The following is a 14,436-nucleotide window of genomic DNA, read 5'->3' as shown; positions in this document are numbered from 1 at the left end:
GTTTTTCCACAATACCTGACGACCATTTAATTTTTGGGCTTCCGTGGCGCAATGGTTAGCGCGTTCGGCTGTTAACCGAAAGGTTGATGGTTCAAGCCCACCCGGGAGCGGTGTTGTGGGATCTCGAATGTAACGTAGAAAGCCAAGTTTTTCCACAATACCTGACGACCATTTAATTTTTGGGCTTCCTTGGCGCAATGGTTAGCGCGTTCATCTGTCAATCGAAAGGTTGGTGGTTCGAGACCACCCGGGAGCGATGTTGTGGGATCTCAAATGTAACGCAGAAAGCCAAAGTTTTTCCACAATACGTGGCGACCATTTAATTTCTGAGCTTCCGTGGCTCAATGGTTAGCGCGTTCGGCTGTTAACCAATAGGTTGGTGGTACGAGCCCATTCGGGAGCGGTGTTGTGAGGTCTCAGATGCGACGTAAAAAGTCAAGGTTTTTCCACAATACCTGACGACCATTTAATTTTTGGGCTTCCTTGGCCCAATGGTTAGCGCGTTCGGCTGTTAACCGAAAGGTTGGTGGTTTGAGCCCAACCGGGAGAGTTGTTGTAGGGTCTCAGATGTAACGTAATAAGTCATAACTTATCCACAATACCTGACAACCATTTAATTTCTGAGCTTCCGTGGCTCAATGGTTAGCGCGTTCGGCTGTTAACCAATAGGTTTGTGGTTCGAGCCCATCCGGGAGCGGTGTTGTGAGGTCTCAGATGTGACGTAAAAAGCCAAAGTTTTTCCACAATACCTGACGACCATTTAGTTTTTGGGCTTCCGTGGCGCAATGGTTAGCGCGTTCGGCTGTAAACCAATAGGTTGGTGTTTCGAGCCACCCGGGAGCGGTGTTGTGGGATCTCAAATGTAACGTAGAAAGCCAAAGATTTTCCACAATACCTGACGACCATTTAATTTTTGGGCTCCGTGGTGCAATGATTAGCGCGTTCAGCTGTTAATCGAAAGGTTGAAAGTTCGAGCTCACCCGGGAGAGGTGTTGTGGGGTCTCAGATGTAGCGTAAAAAGTCAAAACGTTTCCACAATACGTGACAACCATTTAATTTCTGAGGATCCGTGGCTCAATGGTTAGCACGTTCGGCTGTTAAAAAATAGGTTGGTGGTTCGAGCCCACCCGGGAGCGGTGTTGTGGGATCTCAAATGTAACGTAGAAAGCCAAAGTTTTTCCACAATACCTGACGACCATTTAATTCTTGGGCTTCCGTGGCGCAATGGTTAGCGCGTTCGGCTGTAAACCAATAGGTTTGTGGTTCGAGCCCACCCGGGAGCGGTGTTGCGGGATCTCAAATGTAACGTAGAAAGCCAAAGATTTTCCACAATACCTGACGACCATTTAATTTTTGGGCTTCCTTGGTGCAATGGTTAGCGCGTTCGGCTGTTAACCGAAAGGTTGGTGGTTCGAGCCCAACCGGGAGAGGTGTTGTAGGGTCTCAGATGTAACGTAATATGTCATAACTTATCCACAATACGTGACATCCATTTCATTTCTGAGGTTCCGTGGCTCAATGGTTAGCGCGTTCGGCTGTTAAAAAATAGGTTGGTGGTTCGAGCCCATCCGGGAGCGGTGTTGTGAGGTCTCAGATGTGACGTAAAAAGTCAAGGTTTTTACACAATACCTGACGAGCATTTAATTTTTGGGCTTCCGTGGCGCAATGGTTAGCGCGTTCAGCTGTTAACCACTAGGTTGGTGGTTCGAGCCCACCCGGGGGCGGTGTTGTGGGATCTCAAATGTAACGTAGAAAGCCAAAGATTTTCCACAATACCTGACGACCATTTAATTTTTGGGCTCCGTGGTGCAATGATTAGCGCGTTCAGCTGTTAATCGAAAGGTTGAAAGTTCGAGCTCACCCGGGAGAGGTGTTGTGGGGTCTCAGATGTAGCGTAAAAAGTCAAAACGTTTCCACAATACGTGACCACCATTTAATTTCTGAGGATCCGTGGCTCAATGGTTAGCGCGTTCGGCTGTTAAAAAATAGGTTGGTGGTTCGAGCCCACCCGGGAGCGGTGTTGTGGGATCTCAAATGTAACGTAGAAAGCCAAAGTTTTTCCACAATACCTGATGACCATTTAATTCTTGGGCTTCCGTGGCGCAATGGTTAGCGCGTTCGGCTGTTAACCAATAGGTTGTTGGTTCGAGCCCACCCGGGAGCGGTGTTGTGGGATCTCAAATGTAACGTAGAAAGCCAAAGTTTTTCCACAATACCTGACGACCATTTAATTTTTGGGCTTCCGTGGCGCAATGGTTAGCGCGTTCGGCTGTTAACCGAAAGGTTGATGGTTCAAGCTCACCCGGGAGCGGTGTTGTGGGATCTCGAATGTAACGTAGAAAGCCAAGTTTTTCCACAATACCTGACGACCATTTAATTTTTGGGCTTCCTTGGCGCAATGGTTAGCGCGTTCATCTGTCAATCGAAAGGTTGGTGGTTCGAGACCACCCGGGAGCGATGTTGTGGGATCTCAAATGTAACGCAGAAAGCCAAAGTTTTTCCACAATACGTGACGACCATTTAATTTCTGAGCTTCCGTGGCTCAATGGTTAGCGCGTTCGGCTGTTAACCAATAGGTTGGTGGTACGAGCCCATTCGGGAGCGGTGTTGTGAGGTCTCAGATGCGACGTAAAAAGTCAAGGTTTTTCCACAATACCTGACGACCATTTAATTTTTGGGCTTCCTTGGCCCAATGGTTAGCGCGTTCGGCTGTTAACCGAAAGGTTGGTGGTTTGAGCCCAACCGGGAGAGTTGTTGTAGGGTCTCAGATGTAACGTAATAAGTCATAACTTATCCACAATACCTGACAACCATTTAATTTCTGAGCTTCCGTGGCTCAATGGTTAGCGCGTTCGGCTGTTAACCAATAGGTTTGTGGTTCGAGCCCATCCGGGAGCGGTGTTGTGAGGTCTCAGATGTGACGTAAAAAGCCAAAGTTTTTCCACAATACCTGACGACCATTTAGTTTTTGGGCTTCCGTGGCGCAATGGTTAGCGCGTTCGGCTGTAAACCAATAGGTTGGTGTTTCGAGCCACCCGGGAGCGGTGTTGTGGGATCTCAAATGTAACGTAGAAAGCCAAAGATTTTCCACAATACCTGACGACCATTTAATTTTTGGGCTCCGTGGTGCAATGATTAGCGCGTTCAGCTGTTAATCGAAAGGTTGAAAGTTCGAGCTCACCCGGGAGAGGTGTTGTGGGGTCTCAGATGTAGCGTAAAAAGTCAAAACGTTTCCACAATACGTGACAACCATTTAATTTCTGAGGATCCGTGGCTCAATGGTTAGCACGTTCGGCTGTTAAAAAATAGGTTGGTGGTTCGAGCCCACCCGAGAGCGGTGTTGTGGGATCTCAAATGTAACGTAGAAAGCCAAAGTTTTTCCACAATACCTGACGACCATTTAATTCTTGGGCTTCCGTGGCGCAATGGTTAGCGCGTTCGGCTGTAAACCAATAGGTTTGTGGTTCGAGCCCACCCGGGAGCGGTGTTGAGGGATCTCAAATGTAACGTAGAAAGCCAAAGATTTTCCACAATACCTGACGACCATTTAATTTTTGGGCTTCCTTGGTGCAATGGTTAGCGCGTTCGGCTGTTAACCGAAAGGTTGGTGGTTCGAGCCCAACCGGGAGAGGTGTTGTAGGGTCTCAGATGTAACGTAATATGTCATAACTTATCCACAATACGTGACAGCCATTTCATTTCTGAGGTTCCGTGGCTCAATGGTTAGCGCGTTCGGCTGTTAAAAAATAGGTTGGTGGTTCGAGCCCATCCGGGAGCGGTGTTGTGAGGTCTCAGATGTGACGTAAAAAGTCAAGGTTTTTACACAATACCTGACGAGCATTTAATTTTTGGGCTTCCGTGGCGCAATGGTTAGCGCGTTCAGCTGTTAACCACTAGGTTGGTGGTTCGAGCCCACCCGGGGGCGGTGTTGTGGGATCTCAAATGTAACGTAGAAAGCCAAAGTTTTTCCACAATACCTGACGACCATTTAGTTTTTGGGCTTCCGTGGCGCAATGGTTAGCGCGTTCGGCTGTAAACCAATAGGTTGGTGGTTCGAGCCCACCCGGGAGCGGTGTTGTGGGATCTCAAATGTAACGTAGAAAGCCAAAGTTTTTCCACAATACCTGACGACCATTTAATTCTTGGGCTTCCGTGGCGCAATGGTTAGCGCGTTCGGCTGTTAACCAGTAGGTTGGTTGTTCGAGCCCAACCGGGAGAGGTGTTGTGGGGTCTCAGATGTAGCGTAAAAAGTCAAAACGTTTCCACAATACGTGACAACCATTTAATTTCTGAGGATCCGTGGCTCAATTGTTAGCACGTTCGGCTGTTAAAAAATAGGTTGGTGGTTCGAGCCCACCCGAGAGCGGTGTTGTGGGATCTCAAATGTAACGTAGAAAGCCAAAGTTTTTCCACAATACCTGACGACCATTTAATTCTTGGGCTTCCGTGGCGCAATGGTTAGCGCGTTCGGCTGTAAACCAATAGGTTTGTGGTTCGAGCCCACCCGGGAGCGGTGTTGAGGGATCTCAAATGTAACGTAGAAAGCCAAAGATTTTCCACAATACCTGACGACCATTTAATTTTTGGGCTTCCTTGGTGCAATGGTTAGCGCGTTCGGCTGTTAACCGAAAGGTTGGTGGTTCGAGCCCAACCGGGAGAGGTGTTGTAGGGTCTCAGATGTAACGTAATATGTCATAACTTATCCACAATACGTGACAGCCATTTCATTTCTGAGGTTCCGTGGCTCAATGGTTAGCGCGTTCGGCTGTTAAAAAATAGGTTGGTGGTTCGAGCCCATCCGGGAGCGGTGTTGTGAGGTCTCAGATGTGACGTAAAAAGTCAAGGTTTTTACACAATACCTGACGAGCATTTAATTTTTGGGCTTCCGTGGCGCAATGGTTAGCGCGTTCAGCTGTTAACCACTAGGTTGGTGGTTCGAGCCCACCCGGGGGCGGTGTTGTGGGATCTCAAATGTAACGTAGAAAGCCAAAGTTTTTCCACAATACCTGACGACCATTTAGTTTTTGGGCTTCCGTGGCGCAATGGTTAGCGCGTTCGGCTGTAAACCAATAGGTTGGTGGTTCGAGCCCACCCGGGAGCGGTGTTGTGGGATCTCAAATGTAACGTAGAAAGCCAAAGATTTTCCACAATACCTGACGACCATTTAATTTTTGGGCTCCGTGGTGCAATGATTAGCGCGTTCAGCTGTTAATCGAAAGGTTGAAAGTTTGAGCTCACCCGGGAGAGGTGTTGTGGGGTCTCAGATGTAGCGTAAAAAGTCAAAACGTTTCCACAATACGTGACAACCATTTAATTTCTGAGGATCCGTGGCTCAATGGTTAGCGCGTTCGGCTGTTAAAAAATAGGTTGGTGGTTCGAGCCCACCCGGGAGCGGTGTTGTGGGATCTCAAATGTAACGTAGAAAGCCAAAGTTTTTCCACAATACCTGATGACCATTTAATTCTTGGGCTTCCGTGGCGCAATGGTTAGCGCGTTCGGCTGTTAACCAATAGGTTGGTGGTTCGAGCTCATCCGGGAGCGGTGTTGTGAGGTCTCAGATGTGACGTAAAAAGTCAAGCTTTTTACACAATACCTGACGAGCATTTAACTTTTGGGCTTCCGCGGCGCAATGGTTAGCGCGTTCGGCAATTAACCATTAGGTTGGTGGTTCGAGCCCATCCGGGAGCGGTGTTGTGAGGTCTCAGATGTGACGTAAAAAGTCAAGGTTTTTACACAATACCTGACGATCACTTAATTTTTGGGCTTCCGTGGCGCAATGGTTAGCGCGTTCAGCTGTTAACCAATAGGTTGGCGGTTCGAGCCCACCCGGGAGCGGTGTTGTGGGATCTCAAATGTAGCGTAGAAAGCCAAAGTTTTTCTACATTACCTGACGACCATTTAATTTTTGGGCTTCCGTGGCGCAATGGTTAGCACGTTCGGCTGTTAACCAATAGGTTGTTGGTTCGAGCCCACCCGGGAGCGGTGTTGTGGGATCTCAAATGTAACGTAGAAAGCCAAGTTTTTCCACAATACCTGACGACCATTTAATTTTTGGGCTTCCTTGGCGCAATGGTTAGCGCGTTCATCTGTCAATCGAAAGGTTGGTGGTTCGAGACCACCCGGGAGCGATGTTGTGGGATCTCAAATGTAACGCAGAAAGCCAAAGTTTTTCCACAATACGTGACGACCATTTAATTTCTGAGCTTCCGTGGCTCAATGGTTAGCGCGTTCGGCTGTTAACCAATAGGTTGGTGGTACGAGCCCATTCGGGAGCGGTATTGTGAGGTCTCAGATGCGACGTAAAAAGTCAAGGTTTTTCCACAATACCTGACGACCATTTAATTTTTGGGCTTCCTTGGCCCAATGGTTAGCGCGTTCGGCTGTTAACCGAAAGGTTGGTGGTTTGAGCCCAACCGGGAGAGTTGTTGTAGGGTCTCAGATGTAACGTAATAAGTCATAACTTATCCACAATACCTGACAACCATTTAATTTCTGAGCTTCCGTGGCTCAATGGTTAGCGCGTTCGGCTGTTAACCAATAGGTTTGTTGTTCGAGCCCATCCGGGAGCGGTGTTGTGAGGTCTCAGATGTGACGTAAAATGTCAGAGTTTTTCCACAATACCGACGAACATTTAATTGTTGGGCTTCCGTGGCGCAAGGGTTAGCGCGTTCGGCTGTTAACCAATAGGTTGGTGGTTCAAGCCCATCTGGGAGCGGTGTTGTGAGGTCTCAGATGTGACGTAACAAGTCAAGGTTGTTCCTTAGCACCTGACGGAAGCTTAGAATTTAAATGGTTGTCACATATTGTGGAAACGTTTTGACTTTTTACGCTACATCTGAGACCCCACAACACCTCTTCCGGGTGGGCTTGAACCACCAGCCTTTCGATTAACAGTTGAACGCGCTAATAATTGCGCCACGGAAGCCCAAAAATTAAATGTTCGTCAGGTATTGTGGAAAAACTCTGACATTTTTCGTTACATCTGAGACGTCACAACACCGCTCCCGGATGGGCTCGAGCCACCAACCTTTCGGTTAACAGCTGAACGCTCTAATCATTGCGCCACGGAAACCCAAAAATTAAATGTTCGTCAGGTATTGTGGAAAAACTCTGACATTTTACGTTACATCTGAGACCTCACAACACCGCTCCCGGATGGGCTCAAACCACCAACCTATTGGTTAACAGCCGAACGCGCTAACCATTGCGCCACGGAAGCCCAAAAATTAAAAGGTCGTCAGGTGTTGTGGAAAAAACCTTGACATCTGAGACGCCACAACACCGCTCCCGGATGGGCTCGAACCACACACCTATTGGTTAACAGCCGAACGCGCTAACCTTTGAGCCACGGAAGCTCAGAAATTGAATGGTTGTCAGGTATTGTGGATAAGTTATGACTTTTTACGTTACATCTGAGACCCTATAACACCTCTTCCGGTTGCGCTCGAACCACCAACCTTTCGCTTAACAGCCGAACGCGCTAACCATTGCGCCAAGGAAGCCCAAAAATTTTAAGGGTCGTCAGGTATTGTGGCAAAACTTTGGCTTTCTACGTTACATTTGAGATCCCACACCACCGCTCCCGGGTGGGCTCGAACCACCAACCTATTGGTTAACAGCCGAACGCGCTAACCATTGAGCCACGGAAGCTCAGAAATTAAATGGTTGTCACGTATTGTGGATAAGTTTTGACTTTTTACGCTACATCTGAGACCCCACAACACCTCTTCCGGGTGGGCTTGAACCACCAGCCTTTCGATTAACAGTTGAACGCGCTAATAATTGCGCCACGGAAGCCCAAAAATTAAATGTTCGTCAGGTATTGTGGAAAAACTCTGACATTTTACGTTACATCTGAGACCTCACAACACCGCTCCCGGATGGGCTCGAACCACCAACCTATTGGTTAACAGCCGAACGCGCTAACCATTGCGCCACGGAAGCCCAAAAATTAAATGGTCGTCAGGTGTTGTGGAAAAAACCTTGACTTTTACGTCACATCTGAGACGTCACAACACCGCTCCCGGATGGGCTCGAACCACACACCTATTGGTTAACAGCCGAACGCGCTAACCTTTGAGCCACGGAAGCTCAGAAATTAAATGGTTGTCAGGTATTGTGGATAAGTTATGACTTTTTACGTTACATCTGAGACCCTACAACACCTCTTCCGGTTGGGCTCGAACCACCAACCTTTCGGTTAACAGCCGAACGCGCTAACCATTGCGCCAAGGAAGCCCAAAAATTTAATGGTCGTCAGGTATTGTGGTAAAACTTTGGCTTTCTACGTTACATTTGAGATCCCACACCACCGCTCCCGGGTGGGCTCGAACCACCAACCTATTGGTTAACAGCCGAACGCGCTAACCATTGAGCCACGGAAGCTCAGAAATAAACTGGTTGTCACGTATTGTGGATAAGTTTTGACTTTTTACGCTACATCTGAGACCCCACAACACCTCTTCCGGGTGGGCTTGAACCACCAACCTTTCGCTTAACAGCCGAACGCGCTAACCATTGCGCCAAGGAAGCCCAAAAATTTTAAGGGTCGTCAGGTATTGTGGCAAAACTTTGGCTTTCTACGTTACATTTGAGATCCCACACCACCGCTCCCGGGTGGGCTCGAACCACCAACCTATTGGTTAACAGCCGAACGCGCTAACCATTGAGCCACGGAAGCTCAGAAATTAAATGGTTGTCAGGTATTGTGGATAAGTTATGACTTATTACGTTACATCTGAGACCCTACAACACCTCTCCCGGTTGGGCTCGAACCACCAACCTTTCGGTTAACAGCCGAACGCGCTAACCATTGCGCCAAGGAAGCCCAAAAATTAAAGGTTCGTCAGGTATTGTGGAAAAACCTTGACTTTATACGTCACATCTGAGACCTCACAACACCGCTCCCGGATGGGCTCGAACCACCAACCTATTGGTTAACAGCCGAACGCGCTAACCATTGCGCCACGGAAGCCCAAAAATTAAATGGTCGTCAGGTGTTGTGGAAAAAACCTTGACTTTTTACGTCACATCTGAGACGTCACAACACCGCTCCCGGATGGGCTCGAACCACACACCTATTGGTTAACAGCCGAACGCGCTAACCATTGAGCCACGGAAGCTCAGAAATAAACTGGTTGTCACGTATTGTGGATAAGTTTTGACTTTTTACGCTACATCTGAGACCCCACAACACCTCTTCCGGGTGGGCTTGAACCACCAGCCTTTCGATTAACAGTTGAACGCGCTAATAATTGCGCCTCGGAAGCCCAAAAATTAAATGTTCGTCAGGTATTCTGGAAAAACTCTGACATTTTACGTTACATCTGAGACGTCACAACACCGCTCCCGGATGGGCTCGAACCACCAACCTTTAGGTTAACAGCCGAACGCGCTAACCATTGAGCCACGGAAGCTCAGAAATTAAATGGTTGTCAGGTATTGTGGATAAGTTATGACTTATTACGTTACATCTGAGACCCTACAACACCTCTCCCGGTTGGGCTCGAACCACCAACCTTTCGGTTAACAGCCGAACGCGCTAACCATTGCGCCAAGGAAGCCCAAAAATTAAATGTTCGTCAGGTATTGTGGAAAAACCTTGACTTTTTACGTCACATCTGAGACCTCACAACACCGCTCCCGGATGGGCTCGAACCACCAACCTATTGGTTAACAGCCGAACGCGCTAACCATTGCGCCACGGAAGCCCAAAAATTAAATGGTCGTCAGGTATTGTGGAAAAACTTTGGCTTTCTACGTTACGTTTGAGATCCCACAACGCCGCTCCCGGGTGGGCTCGAACCACTAACCTATTGGTTAACAGCTGAACGCGCTAACCATTGCGCCACGGAAGCCCAAAGATTTAATGCTCGTCAGGTATTGTGTAAAAACCTGACTTTTTACGTTATATCTGAGACCTCACAACACCGCTCCCGGATGGGCTCGAACCACCAACCTATTGGTTAATAGCCGAACGCGCTAACCATTCAGCCACGGAAGCTCAGAAATTAAATGGTTGTCACGTATTGTGGAAAAGTTTTGACTTTTACGCTACATCTGAGACCCCACAACACCTCTCATGGGTGGGCTCGAACCTTCAACCTTTCGATTAACAGCTGAACGCGCTAATCATTGCGCCACGGAAGCCCAAATATTAAATGCTCGTCAGGTATTGTGTAAAAACCTTGACTTTTTACGTCACATCTGAGACCTCAAAACACCGCTCCCTGATGGGCTCGAACCACCAACCTATTGGTTAACAGCCGAACGCGCTAACCATTGAGCCACGGAAGCTCAGAAATTAAATGGTTGTCAGGTATTGTGGATACGTTATGACTTATTACGTTACATCTGAGACCCTACAACACCTCTCCCGGTTGGGCTCGAACCACCAACCTTTCGGTTAACAGCCGAACGCGCTAACCATTGCGCCAAGGAAGCCCAAAAATTAAATGTTCGTCAGGTATTGTGGAAAAACCTTGACTTTTTACGTCACATCTGACACCTCACAACACCGCTCCCGGATGGGCTCGAACCACACACCTATTGGTTAACAGCCGAACGCGCTAACCTTTGAGCCACGGAAGCTCAGAAATTGAATGGTTGTCAGGTATTGTGGATAAGTTATGACTTTTTACGTTACATCTGAGACCCTACAACACCTCTTCCGGTTGGGCTCGAACCACCAACCTTTCGGTTAACAGCCGAACGCGCTAACCATTGCGCCAAGGAAGCCCAAAAATTTAATGGTCGTCAGGTATTGTGGCAAAACTTTGGCTTTCTACGTTACATTTGAGATCCCACACCACCGCTCCCGGGTGGGCTCGAACCACCAACCTATTGGTTAACAGCCGAACGCGCTAACCATTGAGCCACGGAAGCTCAGAAATAAACTGGTTGTCACGTATTGTGGATAAGTTTTGACTTTTTACGCTACATCTGAGACCCCACAACACCTCTTCCGGGTGGGCTTGAACCACCAGCCTTTCGATTAACAGTTGAACGCGCTAATAATTGCGCCTCGGAAGCCCAAAAATTAAATGTTCGTCAGGTATTCTGGAAAAACTCTGACATTTTACGTTACATCTGAGACGTCACAACACCGCTCCCGGATGGGCTCGAACCACCAACCTTTAGGTTAACAGCCGAACGCGCTAACCATTGAGCCACGGAAGCTCAGAAATTACATGGTTGTCAGGTATTGTGGATAAGTTATGACTTATTACGTTACATCTGAGACCCTACAACAATTCTCCCGGTTGGGCTCGAACCACCAACCTTTCGGTTAACAGCCGAACGCGCTAACCATTGCGCCAAGGAAGCCCAAAAATAAAATGTTCGTCAGGTATTCTGGAAAAACTCTGACATTTTACGTTACATCTGAGACGTCACAACACCGCTCCCGGATGGGCTCGAACCACCAACCTATTGGTTAATAGCCGAACGCGCTAACCATTCAGCCACGGAAGCTCAGAAATTAAATGGTTGTCACGTATTGTGGAAAAGTTTTGACTTTTACGCTACATCTGAGACCCCACAACACCTCTCATGGGTGGGCTCGAACCTTCAACCTTTCGATTAACAGCTGAACGCGCTAATCATTGCGCCACGGAAGCCCAAATAATAAATGCTCGTCAGGTATTGTATAAAAACCTTGACTTTTTACGTCACATCTGAGACCTCACAACACCGCTCCCGGATGGGCTCGAACCACCAACCTACTGGTTAACAGCCGAACGCGCTAACCATTGAGCCACGGACGCTCAGAAATTAAATGTTTGTCAGGTATTGTGGATAAGTTATGACTAATTAAAGCAAAAAGTATAAAAATAATAGTTTCAGTGAACATATTTGAAAATAGTGAAGAATTACTCAAAGTATGCTTCTTTGGCCGTGAAACGTCGATTTTGAAAATGTTATTAAAAATCGAGGTAAATTTTTAATTATTGTTCAATCGAGATGAAATCGCTTTCAATGAGTGTTTTATAGGGAATTAAGCTGAATTCGGTCAAACATTTCTCCAGAATAAAATGCATTTAAAAGTGTACCGAAAAAATCGCATGTTTTTTTTCTTCAAGATACAAAATCCGTGACAACGATTTCTTGTTTAAAATTGAATTTTAACAGTTTGTTGAATGAATATCGTTACATTTGCTTGAATTAACGCAAAAATTACAAAAATAATGGTTTCAGTGGTTATATTTGAAAATAGTGAACAAATACTCAAAATGTTTTTCTTAGGCAGAGTTACGTCGATTTTGAAAATGTTGTTAAAAATCGAGGTAAATTTTTAATTATTGTTCAATCGAGATGAAATCACTTTTAATGAGTGTTTTATAGGGAATTAAGCTGAATTCGGTCAAAAATTTCTCCAGAAAAAAATGCATTCAAAAAAGTACCGAAAAAATCGCAGGTTTTTTTTCTTCAAGACACAAAATCCGTGAATACGATTTCTTATTGAAAATTGAATTTTAACAGTTTTTTGAATGAATATCGTTACATTGCTTGAATTAAAGCAAAAAGTATAAAAATAATGGTTTCAATGAATATATTTGAAAATAGTGAAGAAATACTCAAAGTTTGCTTCTTTGGCCGTGAAACGTCGATTTTGAAAATGTTGTTAAAAATCGAGGTAAATTTTTAATTATTGTTCAATCGAGATGAAATCACTTTCAATGAGTGTTTTATAGGGAATTAAGCTGAATTCGGTCAAACATTTCTCCAGAAAAAAATGCATTCAAAAGTGTACCGAAAAAATCGCATGTTTTTCTTCTTCAAGATACAAAATCCGTGACAACGATTTCTTATTGAAAAATTGAATTTTAACAGTTTTTTGATTGAATATCGTTACATTTGCTTGAATTAAAGCAAAAAGTATAAAAATAATGGTTTCAGTGAACATATTTGAAAATAGTGAAGAAATACTCAAAGTATGCTTCTTTGGCCGTGAAACGTCGATTTTGAAATTGTTTGAGATCCCACATCACCGCTCCCGGGTGGGCTCAAACCACCAACCTATTGGTTAACAGCCGAACGCGCTAACCATTGCGCCAAGGAAGCCCAAAAATTAAATGTTCGTCAGGTATTGTGGAAAAACCTTGACTTTTTACGTCACATCTGAGACCTCACAACACCGCTCCCGGATGAGCTCGAGCCACCAACCTATTGGTTAACAGCCGAACGCGCTAACCATTGAGCCACGGAAGCTCAGAAATTAAATGGTTGTCACGTATTGTGGAAAAGTTTTGACTTTTTACGCTACATCTGAGACCCTACAACACCTCTCCCGGTTGGGCTCGAACCACCAACCTTTCGGTTAACAGCCGAACGCGCTAACCATTACGCCAAGGAAGCCCGAAAAATAAATGGTCGTCAGGTATTGTGGAAAAACCTTGACTTTTTACGTCACATCTGAGACCTCACAACACCGCTCCCGGATGAGCTCGAGCCACCAACCTATTGGTTAACAGCCGAACGCGCTAACCATTGAGCCACGGAAGCTCAGAAATTAAATGGTTGTCAGGTATTGTGGATAAGTAATGACTTATTACGTTACATCTGAGACCCTACAACACCTCTCCCGGTTTGGCTCGAACCACCAGCCTTTCGATTAACAGCTGAACGCGCTAACCATTGCGCCACGGAAGCCCAAAAATTAAATGGTCGTCAGGTATTGTGGAAAAACCTTGACTTTTTACGTCACATCTGAGACGTCACAACACCGCTCCCGGATGGGCTCGAACCACCAACCTATTGGTTAACAGCCGAACGCGCTAACCATTGCGCCACGGAAGCCCAAAAATTAAATGGTCGTCAGGTGTTGTGGAAAAAACCTTGACTTTTTACGTCACATCTGAGACGTCACAACACCGCTCCCGGATGGGCTCGAACCACCAACCTATTGGTTAACAGCCGAACGCGCTAACCATTGAGCCACGGAAGCCCAAAAGTTAAATGCTCGTCAGGTATTGTGTAAAAACCTTGACTTTTTACGTCACATCTGAGACCTCACAACACCGCTCCCGGATGGGCTCGAACCACCAACCTATTGGTTAACAGCCGAACGCGCTAACCATTGAGCCACGGAAGCTCAGAAATTAAATGGTTGTCACGTATTGTGGAAAAGTTTTGACTTTTTACGCTACATCTGAGACCCCACAACACCTCTCCCGGGTGGGCTCGAACCTTCAACCTTTCGATTAACAGCTGAACGCGCTAATCATTGCGCCACGGAAGCTCAAAAATTAAATGTTCGTCAGGTATTGTGGAAAAACTCTGACATTTTACGTTACATCTGAGACCTCACAACACCGCTCCCGGATGGGCTCGAACCACCAACCTATTGGTTAACAGCCTAACGCGCTAACCATTGCGCCACGGAAGCCCAAAAATTAAATGGTCGTCAGGTGTTGTGGAAAAAACCTTGACTTTTTA

At 46.4% G+C, this 14,436-nt stretch overlaps 8 non-coding genes across 8 annotated transcripts; all 8 read left to right on the top strand.

Moving 5' to 3' along the window:
• The first annotated feature begins 183 nt into the window (after positions 1-183).
• Positions 184-256, top strand: TRNAD-GUC (transfer RNA aspartic acid (anticodon GUC)). Its single transcript has one exon. It is a non-coding gene; the product is annotated as a tRNA-Asp (tRNA).
• A 954-nt stretch (positions 257-1,210) lies between these two features.
• TRNAY-GUA (transfer RNA tyrosine (anticodon GUA)) lies at positions 1,211-1,283 on the top strand. The gene has a single exon. It is a non-coding gene; the product is annotated as a tRNA-Tyr (tRNA).
• A 1,101-nt stretch (positions 1,284-2,384) lies between these two features.
• TRNAD-GUC (transfer RNA aspartic acid (anticodon GUC)) lies at positions 2,385-2,457 on the top strand. Its single transcript has one exon. It is a non-coding gene; the product is annotated as a tRNA-Asp (tRNA).
• Positions 2,458-3,411: 954 nt separating this feature from the next.
• Positions 3,412-3,484, top strand: TRNAY-GUA (transfer RNA tyrosine (anticodon GUA)). The gene has a single exon. It is a non-coding gene; the product is annotated as a tRNA-Tyr (tRNA).
• Positions 3,485-3,999: 515 nt separating this feature from the next.
• TRNAY-GUA (transfer RNA tyrosine (anticodon GUA)) lies at positions 4,000-4,072 on the top strand. The gene has a single exon. It is a non-coding gene; the product is annotated as a tRNA-Tyr (tRNA).
• A 368-nt stretch (positions 4,073-4,440) lies between these two features.
• Positions 4,441-4,513, top strand: TRNAY-GUA (transfer RNA tyrosine (anticodon GUA)). Its single transcript has one exon. It is a non-coding gene; the product is annotated as a tRNA-Tyr (tRNA).
• Positions 4,514-5,028: 515 nt separating this feature from the next.
• TRNAY-GUA (transfer RNA tyrosine (anticodon GUA)) lies at positions 5,029-5,101 on the top strand. The gene has a single exon. It is a non-coding gene; the product is annotated as a tRNA-Tyr (tRNA).
• A 954-nt stretch (positions 5,102-6,055) lies between these two features.
• On the top strand, positions 6,056-6,128 carry TRNAD-GUC (transfer RNA aspartic acid (anticodon GUC)). The gene has a single exon. It is a non-coding gene; the product is annotated as a tRNA-Asp (tRNA).
• The last annotated feature ends 8,308 nt before the right edge of the window (positions 6,129-14,436 follow it).

This window comes from Phalangium opilio, unplaced genomic scaffold (assembly GCF_054372755.1).
Source record: "Phalangium opilio isolate 3A_F unplaced genomic scaffold, DU_Popi_V2 ptg000329l_1, whole genome shotgun sequence".
Classification (NCBI taxonomy): domain Eukaryota; kingdom Metazoa; phylum Arthropoda; class Arachnida; order Opiliones; family Phalangiidae; genus Phalangium; species Phalangium opilio.
The sequence above is the reverse complement of the archived record's forward strand: the minus strand, read 5'-3'. Positions and strand labels throughout refer to the sequence as shown.